Source organism: Hemiscyllium ocellatum, chromosome 8, assembly GCF_020745735.1.
Source record: "Hemiscyllium ocellatum isolate sHemOce1 chromosome 8, sHemOce1.pat.X.cur, whole genome shotgun sequence".
Classification (NCBI taxonomy): Eukaryota; Metazoa; Chordata; class Chondrichthyes; order Orectolobiformes; family Hemiscylliidae; genus Hemiscyllium; species Hemiscyllium ocellatum.
Genome location: NC_083408.1, coordinates 41,592,936 through 41,613,370, shown reverse-complemented (window position 1 = coordinate 41,613,370; position 20,435 = coordinate 41,592,936). Strand labels below are relative to the sequence as shown.

The window sequence follows — 20,435 nt, the reverse complement described above, 5'->3', positions numbered from 1 at the left end:
ATTTAGCCACAATCTCTTCAAATGGGGCAACAGGCTCAAATGGGCCAAGTGGTTTACTCTTCCTATTTCTTTTATGTCAGCTGGGGAAAGAGACCATGGCCCTATTTTGAAGAAGAGGGAGGTTCTCACTTGTAGTATAGCAAATATTTATCTCTCCAACAATGGATCTTTTAATCAATTTGTTCAGGCATGTTATGAGACACCTCCTGCAGCAGGTGGTACATGAGCCCAGGTCCTTTAGCCCAGAGGTAAGGACACTCCCTCTGCTTCAAGATCCTAAGTTTGTTTGGAATAGTGGGTACAGTTTGAACTTTTTCATCATGGATTGTTTGGATGTTTTCAGACAAACCTGTAGGGCAGATAGTATGTGAATCTGGACCAGAGGTCCAGCCTTACCAAAAGAGCCCCTAAGGCTAAATGCAAGTAACTTCAAATCTGATTTAAAAATAATGTCAATCTGCTTGGGCACGTTTTGAAAGTCCCAGACCACGTGGGACTTGAATTCAATCAGTAGGGGAAATTGAGGGTAACGGGGAAAATGAAGGAAAGTGGATATGAGGACTGTCGGATCAGCGATGATCAATGGTGGAGCAGGCTAGAGGTGCCGAATGGTTTATTCCTGTTTCTGTTTTGTATAGTCATATGAACCCAAACCTATTTCTGAGCCACGGGATCCGACTCATACGTTACCACATCTTTGGCCATCAAGTCCTGGAGGTGTTTGAACCCAGAGCTTCTGGGTCAGAGGCAGGGATTCTTCCCACTGTGCCACAGAAGCTCCTTAAATGCTGTCATTAAACAGATTAGCTGATTATTCTCACATTGCTGACTTAGGACTCTTCACGTATACAGTTTCTTCATTATCATGGTTCCTATGTTTTTTAAAAGCATTTAATGAGATACTTTAGGATCTCCTGAGGTCATGCAAAGATCTGTGAGAGAGCCAGTATTTTTCTTTTTCATAATTATTTCAATTATGTTTACAACCATAAAATGAACAAACTTCTCATGTTGGTCAACAAAGCTGCCTTTTTATTAGGTTGTAAATCACATGGAATTGCAGGCAATGGTCTGGTTATGTTGTGCATTCTTTAAAGTAGAACTTTGACAGAGGAATGTTCAAATAACATGACGGCTCTCCCTGAAGCCAGACATTCTTTAGTTCATCCACATCATCCCTTAATGTATCTTACTCACCTTTTTTTACAGTAAGTCAATAAGATTTCCAGGTGTTGAGTTCAACTGTTTTCAAAATTGAATTTAAAGACATGCCTGAAAGACTTTCAGTGATTTGCAGTTTAACCTTCTTGCATTGACCTTTTCAATTGCTATCTTATTTGTTTCTGACTTTAAATATTTTCAGGTTTAAATTGCAAAAAGTGATGAAATATACTTCACTTTCTTGATGAAAGAGAAGATACCAGTAAATCTGAACAAGTTCCAAAATCGCTGTCCTGATTAGGCTTTGAGAAGAGAGCGGGGTGGTTTGCAACTATTACGTCTGCGAAGAAATAAGTTAAATCTGAAATTACCCAATGGTGCATTGCTTCCTTATGTCTTTGGAAGTTTTATCTACCTCTTAGTCTGTCTTTGGGAGAAGGTGATTTAAAGGTGATGGCGAGTAGGGTTGGCTTTTGAAAGGGGGAGGGGGGGGGTGTCGGGGGAGTGAGAAAGGTGCCAAATTCTAGAACAATGAATTGATGACTAAGTTATGAGCCAAAGGTAAGGAATGAATGCCGTTCTGAAGATATAATCTATTGCATGACACAACTACATTAATTAGTTATTGAAGAATCTCTCCGCACTGAAGGCCTCTGTGGCTCAGGCTTTTTAAAACAAATTATTCACTTAGCCCCACTCCCCTCCCCGATCCCCATGATCCTGCAGAATTTTCTTTTTGGTTCAGTTTGAAAAGAGTTGGGTGCAGTGTTTTTCAAGCAGAAAATAATACTTCAGGTACCTTCAAAAACTAGAGTAAGTCCAAAATGACGGCTGTTCTACATCAGTGGATTCGAGCTTTTAGCTTACTTACTTGGGCTGGATGTGAGTATATGAACAGTTTTTATTACAACGGTTTTAAAACACCGATTCCATTTCCTTCTAATTAATATCCTGTTTTGTCTTTATGCAACTGTAGTATAACCCAACGTGCAGATAAAACTAAGTTGTGTTCAAGAATTTTGTGTATTGGACCAAACAAATGTTTATATAAAGCAATATATAAATGTAATACTGTTTCAAGATGTTTATTGCTTCACCATCTATTCAGTTTTCACGCCAGCATAGTCTTAAGGAAGATGGAATACCGTTCATAGACACTGGATGTCCTAGTGTGCTTTTCATCTAGTGCTAGTATAGCCTGCTGCATACTTTTCAAGCTAATGTATTTTATAGTAAAGAGATTTCTCTGTTAAGTTTGTACTCAAGCTGACAGCTCACCGATCTCACATGTTTGACTTCTTTGCTCAGGATTTTGCTGTGATATTCATGGACTGCTGTAATTGGCTTCTTCACACTCAGGAGAAAATGAGGATTGCAGATGCTGGAGAGTCAGAGTCAAAGTGTGGCGTCTGGAAAAACGCAGCAGGTCAGGCAGCATCCGAGGAGCAACAGAGTCGCTGTTTCGGGCATAGGCCCTTCATCAGGAATGAAAGCTTATGTCGGAAATGTTGACTCTCCTGCTCCTCCGATGCTGCCTGACCTGCTGTGCTTTTCCAGCACCACAGTCTTCAAATCTTCTTAATACTCCAGTTTAGGAAGCGGCAGCCTGGAGCATTGGAGGTTGAGGGGTGACTTCGCAGAGGTTTAGAAGATCATGGGGGCATGGATAGGGTAAATAGACAAAATATTTCTTTTTTCCTGGGGTAGTGGAGTTCAGAACTATACGGCATAGTTTAGGGTGAGAGGAGAAAGATATGAGACCTAAGGGGCAACTTTTTCTCGCAGCAGGTGGTGCATGTATGGAATGAACTGCCAGAGGAAGTGGTGGAGGCTGGTACCTTGCGACATTAAAAAGGCATCTCGATAGGTATATGACTAGGAAGGGTTTAGAGGGATATGGGCCAAGTGCTGACAAATGGGACTAGATTAGATTGGGATATCTGGTCGGCACGAACAAGTTGGACTGAAAGGTCTGTTTGTGTGCTGTATATCTCTATCTCTCTGAGATAAGAGTGCCCAGCCCTAAGTAGTAGCCGTGATGTTTCTAGAAATATGAAACTGCAAATAATAGAAGGAAATTGGATTCAAAGGAGAGAAAAGTATGTTTCCACCTCTTAAATAGGTGCGAGATGCGTGCAGTTATGATTCACCTATGCCTTGTGCAAGAGCATGAATGAAGAGCAACTGGACCATAAGACCATGAGTTTTTGATCATTAGTTATGCTATTGGAGGGAGCATTAGAGCTTATCACAATTCACTCTTCTTATTAATATCTTGGATAGAATTGTAGCTAGTCTTAAGAGGCAAATGTTTAAGTAAGCAAAGGAACAAGGTATTGGATCTGGCCAGGGTATGTATATTCACTTACAATGCTGTTACCTCACCTGGACTCTGCATGGGAATATATGCTGAGTACTTCCATCCAGTTTATATTTGTTTCATTTAAGTTAAAGGTGGCAGATACAGTTTTAATCAAGAATGTGTATTTCACTCTTTATTTCTTTCTCAGCGTTAGGAGCAGTGTCTGTCATTTTGGCTCTGAAGCAGGCCATATATTATTTCATTTATTTGTGGTCAGCTATTTTCTGAATGATTTAAAATTAACTGGAACTGACTGACAGAATTTTCCTCCCTCATGTTCCAGGCTTGTGGTACTTCTGATCAGCACACTACAAAGCTTTGGCAGTCTTAATTTCACACAATCCAAAGAAATTGTAGAGAAGGGCAAAGATTAATGGCAAAAGAAAGGGCGATAAATGTCTACTAGGAAGAAATCTGTCAAAAATAATAATTGCTGGAGTTTCGTAGCCTTTGAAACTTTTTGGCTCTGTTGTAACCTTCATTTGCAAAATGATTTCCTCCTAATTTGCAATTAATTTTTATTTTGGTTTGTTTCTGAAATGAGCAACTACTTGTGGTTTCAAAAGAACATTATAAGACATAGGAGTGGAAGTAAGGCCATTCGGCCCATCGAGTCCACTCCGCCATTCAATCATAGCTGATGGGCATTTCAACTCCACTTACCCACATTCTCCCCGTAGCCCTTAATTCCTCGAGACAACAAGAATCTATCAATCTCTGCCTTGAAGACACCTAGCGTCACGGCCTCCACTGCACTCTGCGGCAATGAATTCCACAGGCCCACCACTCTCTGGCTGAAATTTCTCCGCATTTCTGTTCTGAATTGACCCCCTCTAATTTTAAGGCTGTGTCCACGGGTCCTAGTCTCCTCGCCTAACGGAAACAATTTCCTAGCGTCCACCCTTTCCAAGCCAGGTATTATCTTGTACATCTCTATTAAGTCTCTCTTTAATCTTCTAAACTCCAATGAATACAATCCCAGGATCCTCAGCTGTTCCTCATATGTTAGACCAACCATTCCAGGGATCATCCGTGTGAATCTCTGCTGGACACGTTACAGTGCCAGTATGTCCTTCCTGAGGTGTGGGGCCCAAAACTGGACACAGTACTCCAAATGGGACCTAACCAGAGCTTTATAAAGTCTCAGTAGCACAACGGTGCTTTTATATTCCAACCCTCTTGAGATAAGTGACAACGTTGCATTCGCTTTCATAATCATGGACTCAACCTGCATGTTTACCTTTAGAGAATCCTTGACTAGCACTCCCAGATCCCTTTGTACTTTGGTTTTATGAATTTTCTCACCATTTAGAAAGTAGTCTATGCTTTTATTCTTTTTTCCAAAGTGCAAGACCTCACATTTGCTCACGTTGAATTCCATCAGCCATTTCCTGGACCACTCTCCCAAACTGTCTAGATCCTTCTGTAGCCTCCCCACTTCCTCAGTACTACTTGCCTGTCCAACTAACTTCGTATCATCTGCAAACTTCGCTAGAATGCCCCCAGTCCCTTCATCCAGATCATTAATATATAATGCGAACAGCTGCGGCCCCAACACTGAACCCTGCGGGACACCGCTCGTCACTGGCTGCCATTCCAAAAAAAAAGAACCTTTTATCCAACTCTCTGCCTTCTGTCAGACAGCCAATCCTCAATCCATCCCAGTAGCTCACCTCGAACACCATTGGCCCTCACCTTGCTCAGCAGCCTCCCATGTGGCACCTTTATCAAAGGCCTTTTGGAAGTCTAGATAGACCACATCCACTGGATTTCCCTCGTCTAACCTACTTGTCACCTCTTCGAAGAATTCCAACAGGTTTGTCAGACATGACCTCCCCTTACTAAATCCATGTTGACTTGTTCTAATCAGACTCTGCTCTTCCAAGAATTTAGAAACCTCATCCTTAATGATGGATTCTAGAATTTTACCAACAACTAAGGTTAGGCTAATTGGCCTATAATTTTCCATCTTTTGTCTTTATCCTTTCTTGAACAAGGGGGTTACAACAGCCATCTTCCAATCATCCGGGATTTTCCCTGACTCCAGTGACTCTTGAAAGATCTCAACCAATGCCTCCGCTATTTCCTCAGCCACCTCTCCGAACTCTAGGATGTATCCCATGGGGGCCAGGAGATTTATCAATTTTAAGACTTTTTAGCTTTTCTAGCACTATCTCTTTTGTAATGACAACCATACTCAACTCAGCCCCCGACTCCCTTTAATTTTTGGGATATTACTCATGTCTTCCACTGTGAAAACTGATGCAAAGTACTTGTTAAGTTCTCCTGCTATTTCCTTATCTCCCATCACTAGGCTTCCACCATCAGTTTGAAGTGGCCCAATGTCTACTTTTGCCTGTCGTTTGTTTCTTATGTCTTGAAAGAAACTTTTACTATCATTTCTAATATTACTGGCTAGCCTACTTTCATATTTGATCCTCTCCTTTCTTATTACTCTCTTTGTTATCCTCTGTTTGTTTTTGTAGCCTTCCCAATCTTCTGATTTCCCACTGCTCTTGGCCACTTTATAGGATCTCTCTTTTTCTTTAATACATTTCCTGACTTCCTTTGTCAGCCATGGTTGTCTAATTCCTTCCCGGATAATCTTTCCTTTCTTGGGGATGAACCTCTGTACAGTGTCCTCAATTATACCCACAAACTCCTGCCATTTTTGCTCTACTGTCTTCCCCGCTAGCCTCTGTTTCCAGTCTATTTTTGTCAGTTCCTCTCTCATGCCCTCATAATTACCTTTATTTAACTGTAACACCATTACATCCGATTTTGCCAGCTCTCTTTCAAACTCCAGACTGAACTCTACCATATTATGATCGCTGCTTCCTAAGGGTTCCCTTACTTTAAGATCTTTTATAAAGTCTGGTTCATTATAAAGCACTAGGTCCAGAATAGCCTGCTCCCTTGTGGGCTCCATGACAAACTGTTCCAAAAAGCCATCCTGTAAGCATTTCATGAATTCCCTTTCTTTGGATCCACTGGCAACATTATTTACCCAGTCCACCTGCATATTGAAGTCTCCCATGATCACCGTGACCTTGCCTTTCTGACACGCCTTCTCTATTTCCTGGTGCATGTCGCGTCCCTGGTCGTGACCACTGTTAGGAGGTCTGTACACAACTTCAACTATGGTTTTTTTGCCTTTTGTGGTTCCTCAATTCCACCCACACAGACTCCACATCATCTGACGCTATGTCATTCAGTGCCATAGATTTGATTGACAAGGCAACCCCACCCCCTCTGGCAACCTCCCTGTCTTTTCGATAAGTTGAAAATCCTTGGAGGTTTAACTGCCAGTCCTGACCCCCCCCCACCCCCGTAACCACGTCTGTGATGCCTACCACATCACAATCATTCACTATGATCTGTGCCATTAGTTCGAGTAAAAAATGAGGTCTGCAGATGCTGGAGATCACAGCTGAAAATGTGTTGCTGGTCAAAGCACAGCAGGCCAGGCAGCATCTCAGGAATAGGGAATTCGACGTTTTGAGCTCGAAACGTCGAATTCCCTATTCCTGAGATGCTGCCTGGCCTGCTGTGCTTTGACCAGCAACACATTTTCAGCTGTGCCATTAGTTCATCTGCTTTGTTATGAATGCTACGAGCATTCAAGTAAAGTGCCTTAATGCTAACTTTCTTATCATTAGAGATATTGGAAGTCATATGATGTCCTACATTATCCTTGCTTTTTTTTGCATTCCCAGTCTGCCTCAATTTTAAATCTGCCTGGACACATGCTATCCTGCTGCTTATCTTTCCATTTAACGCCATACTCCCTGTCACTTTCCCTTCCCTTCCCCCTAACGTTATCAATAATGCTAGAGACCTGATCAGCCTTCCAAAGTATATTGTGGATGTAGGGTCTAAGCTGGTTTCTATTTTATCTTAAAAGCAAGTGTGAGGGCGCTATTTTCCAGGTATGATTCAATTGGTTAACCACTGCACCATAACCAAAACACACTTCATTTTGTTGCATTTTAAAAATAAAGTCTCAGTATAACTTTTACTCTTTCGACATACTTAATAAGACAACGTATTATTTAACTACTAATCATCAACTGTTCCAATACAGGCAGCATCCCAAAAACACGTCCTTTGGAAAAATGCAGAGCGGCAAAAGAGTTATTGTTCTGTGCCTCTCCAGTCCAGTAGAAAGAAATAAATCTGTCCCTTCTGATGTGTAAGAGGAAAGCTCACTAAGTCATCAATCTAGCAGTAGAGAGAATTCTAGCTGCCAGCTCTAGCAGCTAACATAACAATAAGAAACAACTGAAAGCAAAACCGAAGTCCTCTGGGTCTGTGTGAACTTGACAGCACCCATTGATGATTTTTCTTCTTGGGAAAAAAAAACACCCAGGGAGAAACCCGAAGCTATTTTGAAACTGCCAGTTGAGAGAAAAAAAACTTGGTACCACTGTGACAAGACCCCTCAGCAAGAGGTTAAAAATCACACAACACCAGGTTATAGCCCAACAGGTTGAATTGGAAGCACACTAGCTTTCGGAGTGATGTTCCTTCATCAGGTGATAGTGGAGGGCTCAATCCTAACAGAATCTATATCAAAAATTTACAGTGTGATGTAACTGAAATTATACACTGGAAAAATTGATTGTCTGTTAAGCCTTTCATCTGTTAGAATACAGTGATAATTTTTTTTCAAAAATGTTGCATTCTTGGGTTAGCTGTTAACAATGGTGATAGCTAGACAATATGTTGAAGGTGTTGGCCCCCTGTGTTCTCTGTCTGTGCCATGATGTTTAAAATGATTCTAATTTAAAAAGTGAGATAATGGAGTTTTACATGAATTCATGCAGTTTTTGAGCAAAGTACAATGTAACGCTGCAAGTACAAATTCACCCCACAGTGTGTGTGTGTGTGTGGTGAGTGTCTTAAGTCTGTGAGGGGGTGCATTTGTGGGTGTGTATAATGCAATGGTGGTCACCTGTAATGTGACATGAACCCAAGATCCCAGTTGAGGCCCACATGCACCCACATATTTTGTGGGGTGAATTTGTACTTGCAGCGTTACATTGTACTCTGCTGAAAAACTGCATGAATTCATGTAAAACTCCGTTATCTCACTTTCTAGATTAGAATCATTCTAAACATCATGGCACAGACAGAGAACACAAGTGGCCAACACCTTCAACATATTGTCTAGCTATCACCATTGTTAACAGCTAACCCGAGAATGCAACCTTTTTTAAAAAAGGTTTTGTAGTTTCACTACTTTCATGTGTAAATTATCACTGTATTCTAACAGATGAAAGGCTTAACAGACAATCAGTTTTTCAATGTATAATTTCAGTTACATCACACTGTAAATTTTTGATATAAATTCTGTTAGGATTGAGCCCTCCACTATCACCTGATGAAGGAACATCACTCCGAAAGCTAGTGCTTCCAATTAAACCTGTTGGACTATAACCTGGTGTTGTGCTTTTTAACTTTTGTACATCCCAGTCCAACACCGGCATCTCCAAATCCTCACCTCTGCAAGAGAAACAGAACAGAACACCTTTTCTTAAAAGCACAGTACTGTCAGAATGATACCTGTGATCTAATTCTCTCTCATTTTTTTTAATAATGGTAATCACGTCTGGTTGGGGATGTCAAGTTACTCTGTTAAATATCAGGCCTATGAAATTGAATATGTACAATTTCATTGCATGCTGTGTGGTTCTGTTACAGGCTAAATTGTATTTAGTTTTGAAAATGTGTGAATCTTGTCAATTTATCAAAATAGCTTTGTTAAATTCTCAATGAATATCACTTTCACCATTTTAAAAATAATTTGAAATGATAGCAATAGTATAGTTAAAACATTTTTTTTTATTGTTAATTGTCTCTGACATTGCAGCTAAGTTGAAGGTATTCCATTAACAGTTGTAAGTTCATGCGAAGGAATAGCTGGCTTTTTAATACAACTTTAGTAAAATGCTCCACTGCAGGAAGTGTGCCTGACTTTCTAGATTTAAGAAATACTGTATTTGGCAATGCCTAGCTTACTCACATTTCTTTTAGCATGTAGAAAATCTGAGATTGATATACTGCCAGTTTTTTTTTATGCTTGTTAATATCCGATTTTGATTTGCTGCAGTATTACTCACTCTTATAAATTTCTAATCTATGGTAGAAATTTACCATGACCATTGACAAATATTTTAACGTTCTGACACAATATATTCAGCCATGTATCTGGCAAACCTATACTAGATGAAATCAGCAGAAAATTTTGATTTTGTCAGAATTGAGAGGAATTTACATCTGATGTATTTTATTTTAGTATGATTAGAAGTGCAATACCATTTATTTCTAAAATGATATGTGGTATTGGAGAATGAAAGATTCTAATCAGCTACATATATTCTGTTGAGGTTGAAGTAGAAAGATTGGCAGTCAGGCCAGCTAATGATATCTTGAGGTTTAAATAAAAATGAGGGGATGGTAACTGGTGAGCATTATTGGTAATATTGGAGTAAGGCTACAATTGAAATAGCAGTCTGTCAGAAATGTGGAGAAATAGTGTAACAGCTTCGAAGTACATTTTGAACAGAATGTTAAGTGTTTTAAACAATATTTAATGAACCATAAACAGTGCTGAGAGGGATGAATTTGAGTAATTCAGTTGAAGGGCTTAAGCTATTTATCCACTTCTAATCACCACATTTCTCTTCTAGAATATGCTATTTCTATGGCCTAAGCAAATCAATTCTTTTTCAGAATAGATGAGTGTCGCTTATTGCTTAAATAACCTTGTTGAAAGCTTTTTTTAAAAGTGGTTAGTTTGTCTTTAGTACAGCTGAATTGAAATAAACTTATGTATTAAAACTATGACATACTTTAAAAAGGTTACTTGTCGAAATAGTCTTAGTCTTTAGTTGACTTCTCCTCCATTAATTAAAGGTGAAATATGTAGAAAATATAGTTGGTCATTACGCTTCTGAGCAATGTGCTATCCACCTCCAGGAGACAATTGAATAATATTCAAAGATAAAATATTTTGTAGGGTTGCAAAGAGGTGAGACTAAGTGACTTGCTGTTGCATAGAGCTGGCATGGACACACAATAGGTCGGTCTCCTTTTGTCCTATAACCGTTCTACAATTCTGTTTTATTCCAGAAAACATTTGGCTGAGGTTGCTGTGTGGGTAAGGGGGGGGGGGGTGGTGAGTGGGAAGCATTATGAAGCACCCATGAACGGGAGTAGAATTCAACCCCTTGCGTCTTCTCATTTTGCTTTCTAATCTTAAGATCCTGTAAGCAAGATAGAAAATGTATATTAATGAGGGAATGGAATGTAATATCTGCAACTTTACAGAGGACCCACAACGGGGTGGGATGATGGGCAATGAGGAAGATACAGAGATGCCTTGACCTGACTTAGCAATGTAATAGGGATAAATGCGAGCTTATCCATTCTGGCAACAAAATCAGAAAAGCATGTTAGTACCTTTTTTATGGTGATTAATTGAGAAAGGGAACTTTGCAACAAGATCTGGATGTCGGTTTACACCAGTCACTGAAAGTAAACATAAAGGTGCAGCAGTAAGTGCAAAAGACAAATGGTATGTTGAAAATGTGTTGCTGGAAAAGCACAGCAGGTCAGGCAGCATCCAAGGAACAGGAGATTCAACGTTTCGGGCATAAGCTTATGCCCGAAACGTTGAATCTCCTGTTCCTTGGATGCTGCCTGACCTGCTGCGCTTTTCCAGCAACACATTTTCAGCTCTGATCTCCAGCATTTGCAGACCTCACTCTCTCCACAAATGGTATGTTGGCCATCATAGCAAAAAGGTTTGAGTACAGGAGCAGGGATGTCTCAGTCCTTGCTGAAACCACATCTGGAGTAAAGTGTGCAGTTTTGGTCTCCTCTCTACCTAAGGAAGGATTGCAATGAAAATATACCAAACTGATTTGATTTTAGGTTAGGATATCTGGTTCAGCATGGATGAGTTGGACATGCTGTGTTTCCCTGACATGTTTCCGTGCTGTACATCTCTATGACGCTGATTCCTCTGACGGCAGGACTGATGTATGAAGAGAGATTGATTAGGACTATATTAAATGGAGTTTTGAAGAGTAAGGGGAAATCTTCTAAAATCTAGAAAATTCTAACTGGATTAGACAAGATAAATACAAGAATGTTCCTGATTACCTGAGAGTCCAGAACCAAATCTTCAGGTACTTGGTAGGAAAAAGATAAGGAGAAATTCCTTCACCCAGAGAGCAATGAGCTTATGGCATCTTGTGCCACAAATCAGCTGAGACCAAGTATTGAATGATAGGATAAGAGTATGGGGAGTAAGTGGAAGCAGAGTGTTGAACTGGATGGTCAGCCATGATCTTCTTGGATGGTATGGCAGGCTCAAAGGGCTGAATAGCTTATTCCTCTTTTTTTCTATGTTGTATTAACTTTTTATTTGCATGCCAGGTAAAGACTAACAAGTTAACAATGTGAACTCTCACATCATTGGCATGTCCTCACTAATTTCACAAGGTCTGTAATTCAGTGCAGTCACTAGGAAAATATTTTCACTTGGTAATAGATGTTGCCCCAAACAAAGAATGTTAAAACTTGGCTGGTAATCAAACTGGCCATAGAAAGCCCAGCTTATATTTTTATTGTGCTATTTTTACAATGTGAGTTCAGTCTTGTATGGAAAATTTACCAAGGTCACAGGTATTAATACAGCAATACGAGGAATATAAATCGTCAACATTAGCGTTTAATTCTTTTAAGAAGTACCATCTTAAAATGCCATTTTGTCCAACAACACAGCAATTAATTCACTGAAAACCAAAATATTCCTAGAGTGTGGCATCAATGTTAGTTATCTTTTGAAAGTTTCCAAAATTAATAATCTTTTGTTTAATACAGATACAGGTTATTTAAAAAAAAATCTTGCATGATCGCAATGAGATAATCCAACCATGTCCTACAAACGTGCTTTGTATCTGTATGTTGCAATTCATTCTTTTAAAGCATTCTTCGTTAGTGATTGGAATGAATTGCAAGACTAGGAAAAAGTATCACCGCTTCAAACTGGCCGAAGGCCCAACTAGGATGAATTCAGGAGATTATTCTTCATGAATCAACATTTGGACTAGGCACCCACATAAAATAGGTAAGTCAGAATTGTTAGAATCAACACTGACGTTTTGCTTTTATGCAGTACCTTCAGTAATAGCACATACTGCAAGGTGCTTCACCAGGAACCTTATCAAAAGAAATCTAATGCCCATAAGAACTTGGGACAGGTAAGTAGGTTTTAAGCAAAACCATAAAGAGAGAGAGGAGTGAACACATGGAATTCAGAGCTTGGGGCTAGGATACCAAGATTGCAACTCCTGTTTGCATTATTCACAAGTGACCAGAATTGGAGAAATACGGTCATCCTGGATTACTGTAGTACTGAAGGTGAAAGTTACTGAGATACAAAGGAGTTAGAACCAAATTTATATTACTTTCTTTAATTTTAGGCTGTTTTGGATACATGAGCTAATGTGGGTTGAATGACCTTTATTGTCTGTAATTGCCAGAGGTTGCACATGCTGGTGATAAATGAAACCGATTTAGCCAACTTTCTCTGGGATTTGTTACAATATATTCAATCTCCTAGTACTTTGAGATCAATCATCAGTTTCAATAATGTTTCTTGACGCTAATTGAATCCTTTTTTCTCTCCTGTTGTTCTTCATCTGACCATTGGTGATCCTGTCAGCTGATCTAGGTCTCCTTGGGCTTCAACTCTCCAATATCAAATATCACTGGAAATAGATGGGTAACAAAACTTAGATTTGTACAGCAATCTATCCCAAGGAGTTTTACAAGTGTTATCAAACAAAACTTGATACTGAGCCACATAACACAAAAATCAGATGGAAGATGTAATTTTTTTTAAGGCCTTTCTTAAAAGAGCAGAGGTGGAGATGCTGAAGGGCTGTGTGGCTTATCAAACCAATGATGTTACCTCTGTACAGGGGAGCCATTCATGCAGTGTGAGGGTGTTTAGTTAATATCAATGTTTGAATAGCAGGGGGCATCATAATCTGGAAAATAAACAAGAGCAAGAGTCCTGTTGACTGTGTTGCCTGCCCAGAGCCCAAGTTTGGGATGGCTGCTCTAGGTTGGGGGAGAAAAATTATTTGTTCATGGATGTGGCTTTGGTTATTGCCCAAAGGGCAGTCAAAAGTGAACCACAGTGCAGTCAGTCTGAAGTCACAGTTAGGGCAAACCAGGTAAAGATGGCAGAGTTCCTTCTTGAAAGAACATCTGTGAAGCAGACCAAGGTTTTCTGACAATTGACAGTGGTTATATGGTTACCAGTTGGCTGGCTTTAATTCCTTAATTATTTTGGAAATAATTCAAATGTTCTATCCAGTATGAGATTTGAGGCCATCTTCCCAGGACATTAGCCTTAGATTCTGACTTACAACTCCAGATGAGTGACTTTGCCACTACATCTCCAACTTCCCCTAACTTGCAGAGGACCATGATAGATCCAGTGGTTATAATCCATATAAGGATCAACATGTGTATGACCAGGAAAGAGGTTCCTTCAGGGAGCTTGAGTGGCAAAGACCTAACTTAAAAGAGACAACTCAAAAGTAATAATCTCTATTATTACGTGAACCATGACTAATTTTGTATGGGTAAATATGACTCGAGAGCTAAATGGATGGCTCAAAGATTGGCGAAGGAAAAATAAACTTTGATTCATGAGGCATTGGCACTCATACTGGAGAAAATAAATTTGTGTACCATTGAAATGGTCTTCACCTGAAAAATGTTGGGGCCAATGGTCTAGCATGTCGTATGACTAAGGTGGTAGAGGGGATTTTAAACTAAATCACACATGGGAAGATGAGAGTGAGATAGCAATAAGGGAAGTGGTGATCAGAGCATGGCAGAAAGATTCAATGTAGACAAACTTAAGGATCCACCAGATAATGCCAGGGATGGCAAAAATGAATGGGGGTTGGTGGGGTGCTGGTAGGTGGGGAATGCTCGTGTACAGGCTCCACGTCTGAATGCATGTAGCAATCATAAGAAAACAAATGAATCGTTAACTCCAACAAAAGCAAATATGTAATGATTACCAACTTAAACAAAGATTTGGATACAAGATGTCAAAATCTAGGACCTGAAAATTCAAGGTTGCATTACGGTTTGGAAGGATGGAAAGCTAGAAAAAGATGGAAATGCAGCTCAGTTAATGGCTTTTTTTTTCTGGAGGGAGTCCCTACCCCTTATTCTTCTGGAATGTAGCAACCCTATCTCAACAGCATTCAGATCATCATCATTATTATTCACCTCAGTGGGCACTGCCTTTTGACTCTGCTTTTGACATTATTTGGACAAATTATATTGGCATAGGTAGCCTGGAAGAATACATTCACTGTTTTCAGGGCAGTTTCATAGAGCAGCATGTTCCAGAGAGCAAGTTATTTTAGATTATATAGTGTGGTTTTGGACAGGATTCATTAATGACCTCTGAGTAAAGGTGTCCTTTGGTAGTAGTGATCATAATGTGGGTTGAATTTTACATTTTATCTCAGAGAGAGGAGTGGGTCTAAGACCAGTGCTCAAACTTAAAGGTGATTTATGAAGACCAAGCTGACTGAAGAGAACTGGGGAATTAGGTTAAGAAATAGATCATTAGAGATGTAGTGGCAGACATTTTAAGGATGAATTCATAACAACCAAAGATACCATCCAGTGAAAAAGAGAGACAACATGTGAAGAACGTCCTCTATGACTCCTAAAAGAAGATAGCAGCATCTAATTCAAGGAAGTAGCATTCTGTGAGCCAAAGGTTTGGACAGAATATTAAAATAGAAGCACTAAATTATGAAATGAATAATGAGGAATAAGTTAGGGACTAAGTGAAAACTAGCTAGAGATATAAAAACAGCAAGAGTTTTTACTAGAATTTAAAAATGAAAGGAGTAAATAAAGCAAATGCTGGTTTTCTACAGAGAGCCTGAGTGATTATTGACAAATAATAAGGAAATTGAACAGATATTTTTGATCCCTCTCAAGTGTAGACGGTGTAGGGAACATTTCAGAAATTAATCTGAATCAGGAGTCGAAACTTAATTACAATTGCCTCAGAAAAGATATGAAAAGATTGTCAGAACTAAAAACTGTCAATTCTCTCGTCCTGGTGGGTTTCAACTGAGAGTCTTCAAATAAATTGCTGCTGAGGTAAACCTGCATTGGTTTTATATTTTCCAAAATCCCCTCTCTACTGGAAAGAGCCCATGAAGCTAGAAAATTAATGAATTGACTCTTCCAAGGATGCCAGTTAACTTGGCATCAGTCTTGGGAAAATGTTAGAAAATGTCATTGAATCGTAGTGGTACATCTAGAAAATCTCAATGCAATCTGATAGTCAACACTTCTTTTTGCAAGTGAAATCATGTTTAATAGATTAAATTCTTAAAGGAAGGTGAATATGTTGTACTTGGGTTTCCAGAAGGCATTTCACAAGATGTCACATCAAATGTTACAACACAAAATAAGAACTGGTGCTGTGGGGCAACATACTAATGTGGATAGTGGATTGGTTTCCAACAGGAAGTAGAGTAGAGTTAATAGGTAATTTTTGTGTTGGCAATATTTAACAAGTGGCATGCCAGGGGATTCAATGCTTGGCCACAACTATTTGCAATTTGACTAGGATGAAGGGACTGAATTTACAGTCTAAGTGTTGCTAATAATGCAAAGGTGGTCAAATAAGTAGTGAGGATGATGTCACAATTCTGCAAAGGTATATGATATGTCAAGTGAATGGTCAAAAAAAATTGCCAGATTCAATATAATGTGGTATAATATGAAATTCTCCACTTTGGTAAGAAAAATAATGTATATTGTTTAAATGGAGAGAGACTGCAGAAATTTGAGATACACTGAGATCTAAGTATCCTGGTACATGAGTCACTTTTTAGAGTATTTAGGTAACAGCAACTAGATCGGATGACATGTGGAATGCTGTTTAGTATAAGAGGAAGGAAAGGCTCGGAGTTTTTTTTCTGGTGTGTAGGAAGTTGAGAGGTGACCTTTTTCGTGGTTTATAAACTCATGAACGGTATAGATAGGGTTAATAGTAGGTCTCTTCCCCCTAGGATGGGGGGGGTTTCAAGACGAGAGGGCACATTTTTAAGGTGAGAGGACAGAAATTTCAAAAAAGGCATGCAGGGTATTTTTTTTTAAGAGGGTGTTTCGCATGTGGGAGAAACTTCGAGGAATTGGTGGATGTGGGCACAATTACAACATTTAAAAGGCACTCTGACAAATACATAAATAGGAAAGGTTTGGAAGGATATGAGCCAGGAGCAGACAGGTAGAACTAGTTTTAGTTCGGGATTACTTTTCAGCATGGACTGGTTGGATTAAGGGTCTGTTTTCGTGCTGTATGATGCTAAGACAAAATACTGCAGAAATTGGAGACCTGAAATAAAAGTAGATAGGTCTCTCCAGCACAAACAGGTCTGTTAGCATCTGTGAAAGACCAACAGTTCAGAGAAGAATCCTATTGGATTTGAAGTGTTAACTCATCAGGCCTGCTGGGTTTCTACCGAATGTTGTCCTCCTCTTCTAAAACTAAGGATGTTTTGCATCAGTTGGAAAAAGTATTGATGAAGCTATATCTGGCACACTGTTTACAATTTTGCTCTCTTTAAGAAAGGACATTTTGGATTAAAATCCGTTCTGAAAAAGTTCACTCTGCTTCCTGGAATGAGGGTGTTTTCCTTTTGAGGAAATATAAGACATACTATATCCATTGGCATTCAGGAAAGTGAAAGGTGATAGTGTTGAAAACATATATAGGATCTCTAGGGAACTTGAAAGGTTGGATGCTGAAAGGATTTCTTCCCTTTTTTTTGGGAGAGACTGTGGATTGGGTGTGGGGAAAATTAAATAATTGCTTAAGAAGCTCTGTAAAATATACCTATGAAGTGGGTTTCTGCTTATGCTAAAAGTCAACAAGGAAAGGTCTGTTCAAAGTTGCCCACAAAAATAGTGCTCAGCCTTTTTAAAAATATTTGTTACAGTAAAAGTCTTGAGCACAAAATTGTGATATGTCTTAATTGTTTAAGTAATCAACTGGAAATTCAGATTGCTTTTGTTTCAAGTTTATGGTCTCCCCAGGGATCATAACACTATTGTTGTCCATTCTATTATTTCAAGATGTGGAGGTGCTGGTGTTGGACTGGGGTGTACAAAGTTTAAAAATTAGACAACACCAGATTATAGGTCAACAGGTTTGTTTGGAAGCACGAAAGTTTGGAGCACTGCTCCTTCATCAGGTAGCTGTGAAGCAAGACCATAAGACACAGAATTTATAGCAAAAGATTAGTGTCATGTAACTGAAATAATATGTTAATCAAACCTAGATTGATGAAGGGCTTGTGCATGAAATGTTGACTGTCCTGCTGCTCGGATGCTGCCTGACCTGCTGGGCTTTTCCAGCACCACACTTTGACTCTGACTGTCCAGCATCTGCAGTCCTCACTTCTTCCTACCTCCTATAATGGGCCTGACTACCAATGCAAAACTGCATTTTATTTTTCCTTTGAGGGCTTTGCAGTGGGGTGGGAGGAACCAAATGTTTCTGTTTGACTTGTTGCATGTAATATTTACCAAATTACTGATGTTGGATTGACCTTGTCAATTTGAATTTACCAATATGACACCAGAGTAGTAGCCATCACTGTGGATGGATGGCTATTGCAAGCATGCTTCAGAAAAACCAAGACTAACCATGGCCTCTGTTTCGCATTGGCAGCAAAGCAATGACACTCGCTGCTGAAACCACCCAAAATGATCTAATGATTTCCCTTTGCAGATGTCTGTTGCTAAACTTGGAGAATTCTTTGATTCAGAGCCAAATTTTAACAGTGATGCCATCAAGCAGGTTAAGCATCCAGTGGGATGAATGTGCCCTTACAAACTGGCAAATGCAGAAGAACCATTGAATCCCTTCTAGTTTTTTTAGATAACAACTACACCAATGACTTTTTGCTTTTGAAAAAAGCAGTCAACAAAGTTTTCTGGAAAACAAATTGATAAATATCACTTTTTTAAAATTTTCTTTTATAGTAGTGTAATGTAACATTCCAAAAGTATATAGAAGTTTTTTAGGGCCAATGTGGCAATAATTGAGGTTAACATTACTGTTTAAAAAGCTAATAACGAGTGTGGAGAAAATGTCTAGCTCCGGTTGAGGTTCTGGATGTGGGTTTGCTTGCTGAGTTGGAAGGTTCATTTCCAGACATTTCATCACCTTACTAGGTAACATCCTCAGTGGGCTTCATGCAAAGCACTGCTAATAGTTCCTGCTTTCTATTTATATGTTTAGGTTTCTTCAGGTTGGAGATGTCATTTCCCAAGAAACCCAAACGTAGAAAGCAGGAATTATCAGCAGTACTTTGCCTGAGGCCCACAGAAGATATTACTTAGGGTGATGAAACATCTGGAAATGAACCTTCCAGCTCAGTGAGCAAACCTACACCCAAAAAGCCAATAACATCACATTGACCAGTCTATAACGTGTTCAATTTTAAAAAAGTTCTCATGATTTCTCTCACTTTCCATGGAAAACATCCCATGGAGGGAGAGATGGGAAGCAGAGGATTCTTAGTAGCACATCTTAGTTTCACTGTCATTAAAATCCAGACTAATTGTCAAGTAACGAAAACAGAAATGTTTGTGAGAGATATAGCATGATGTAGCAGTGACCTCAATCATGCATAAGACACTGTGGAGAAAAGGTGCAATAGTCTGTAATAGTGAGACATGCCCTGACTATAGGACAGTACTCTGTGCAGTAGTGAAAATAAGAATTAACAAAAATTTACCAGAACTGTGCAACAGTCACTCATAATTAAGGGAAACAATTACAGAGAGCATGAAAAACCAAGGATTTTAATCTTTGCAGAATAGAACCCTGATCCCAAGCCACAAAAACCATTACCCTCTTTAGAGATCCACTCTATTACAACAAAGCCAATAACTCTCAGCAATCGAGGATATAAACAACACACGCGTGTGCACACACACTCAACTGAACATAAAGTAGCAGTTTAACTGGACAATCTTTTCCCTTTTTCAAAGGTTTGATTTGGGGCTCCCATGTTTTACTTGACAAGGATACTAAACACAATTTTTAATCTGTCATCAAATTGGCACCGAATCTGAGAAGAAAAGGGTTCTTTTGGGTGTGTTTCCATCCAAAATGTGATTCTGTCTGTTCAAGTAGTGACTGAACTGCAGCACAAATTCCAGTGTCTTATTCGTTTCGGCACAAAGTTGAGTTTGAACCAGTCAGCTGTCTTCCCAGCTCTATGGTAAAGTGAGGAGATGGGAGGAAGGAAAGCGGTTGGGGTAATACCCTAGATAAGTTTGAGGTAATGTTTTCAGGTCCAGTGACCCTTATTCACAAAGGAGATAAAGTAGGAATGAATGGATCCTCTTACAAATAGCAGGTAGTGACTAGATTAGATTCCTACAGTGTGGAAACGGGTCCTTTGGCCCAACAAGTCCACACTGACCCTCCGAAGAGTAACCCATCCAGACCCAATTCCCTCTGACTAATGCACCAAACATTATGGGAAATTTAGCATGGCTGATTCACCTGACTAGTGAGGTACTAGTAGGGATCAGTACTAGGACCCCAGTTAATCAAATACACATTAATGATTTAGATGAGGGAACTAAAATGTAATATCTGAAAACTTATGCTATGTTGGGTGGAAGGGTGACTGAGGGGGATAGAGTTTTGCAGTGTGATTTGGACAGGGAGTGAGTGGGCAAATGCATGACAGTTTTAGTATTAGGTGGGGAAATGTGAGATTATCCACTCTGGCAGCAAAACTAGGACAGCAGATTATCA

The 20,435-nt window shown here is 39.4% G+C and overlaps 1 protein-coding gene across 1 annotated transcript in view; it reads left to right on the top strand.

The window, feature by feature from the left end:
• LOC132818129 (cysteine-rich motor neuron 1 protein-like) overlaps positions 1 to 20,435 on the top strand; it is a 249,856-nt gene that overhangs the window by 7,431 nt on the left and 221,990 nt on the right. The gene's annotated exons all lie outside the window — the stretch shown is intronic.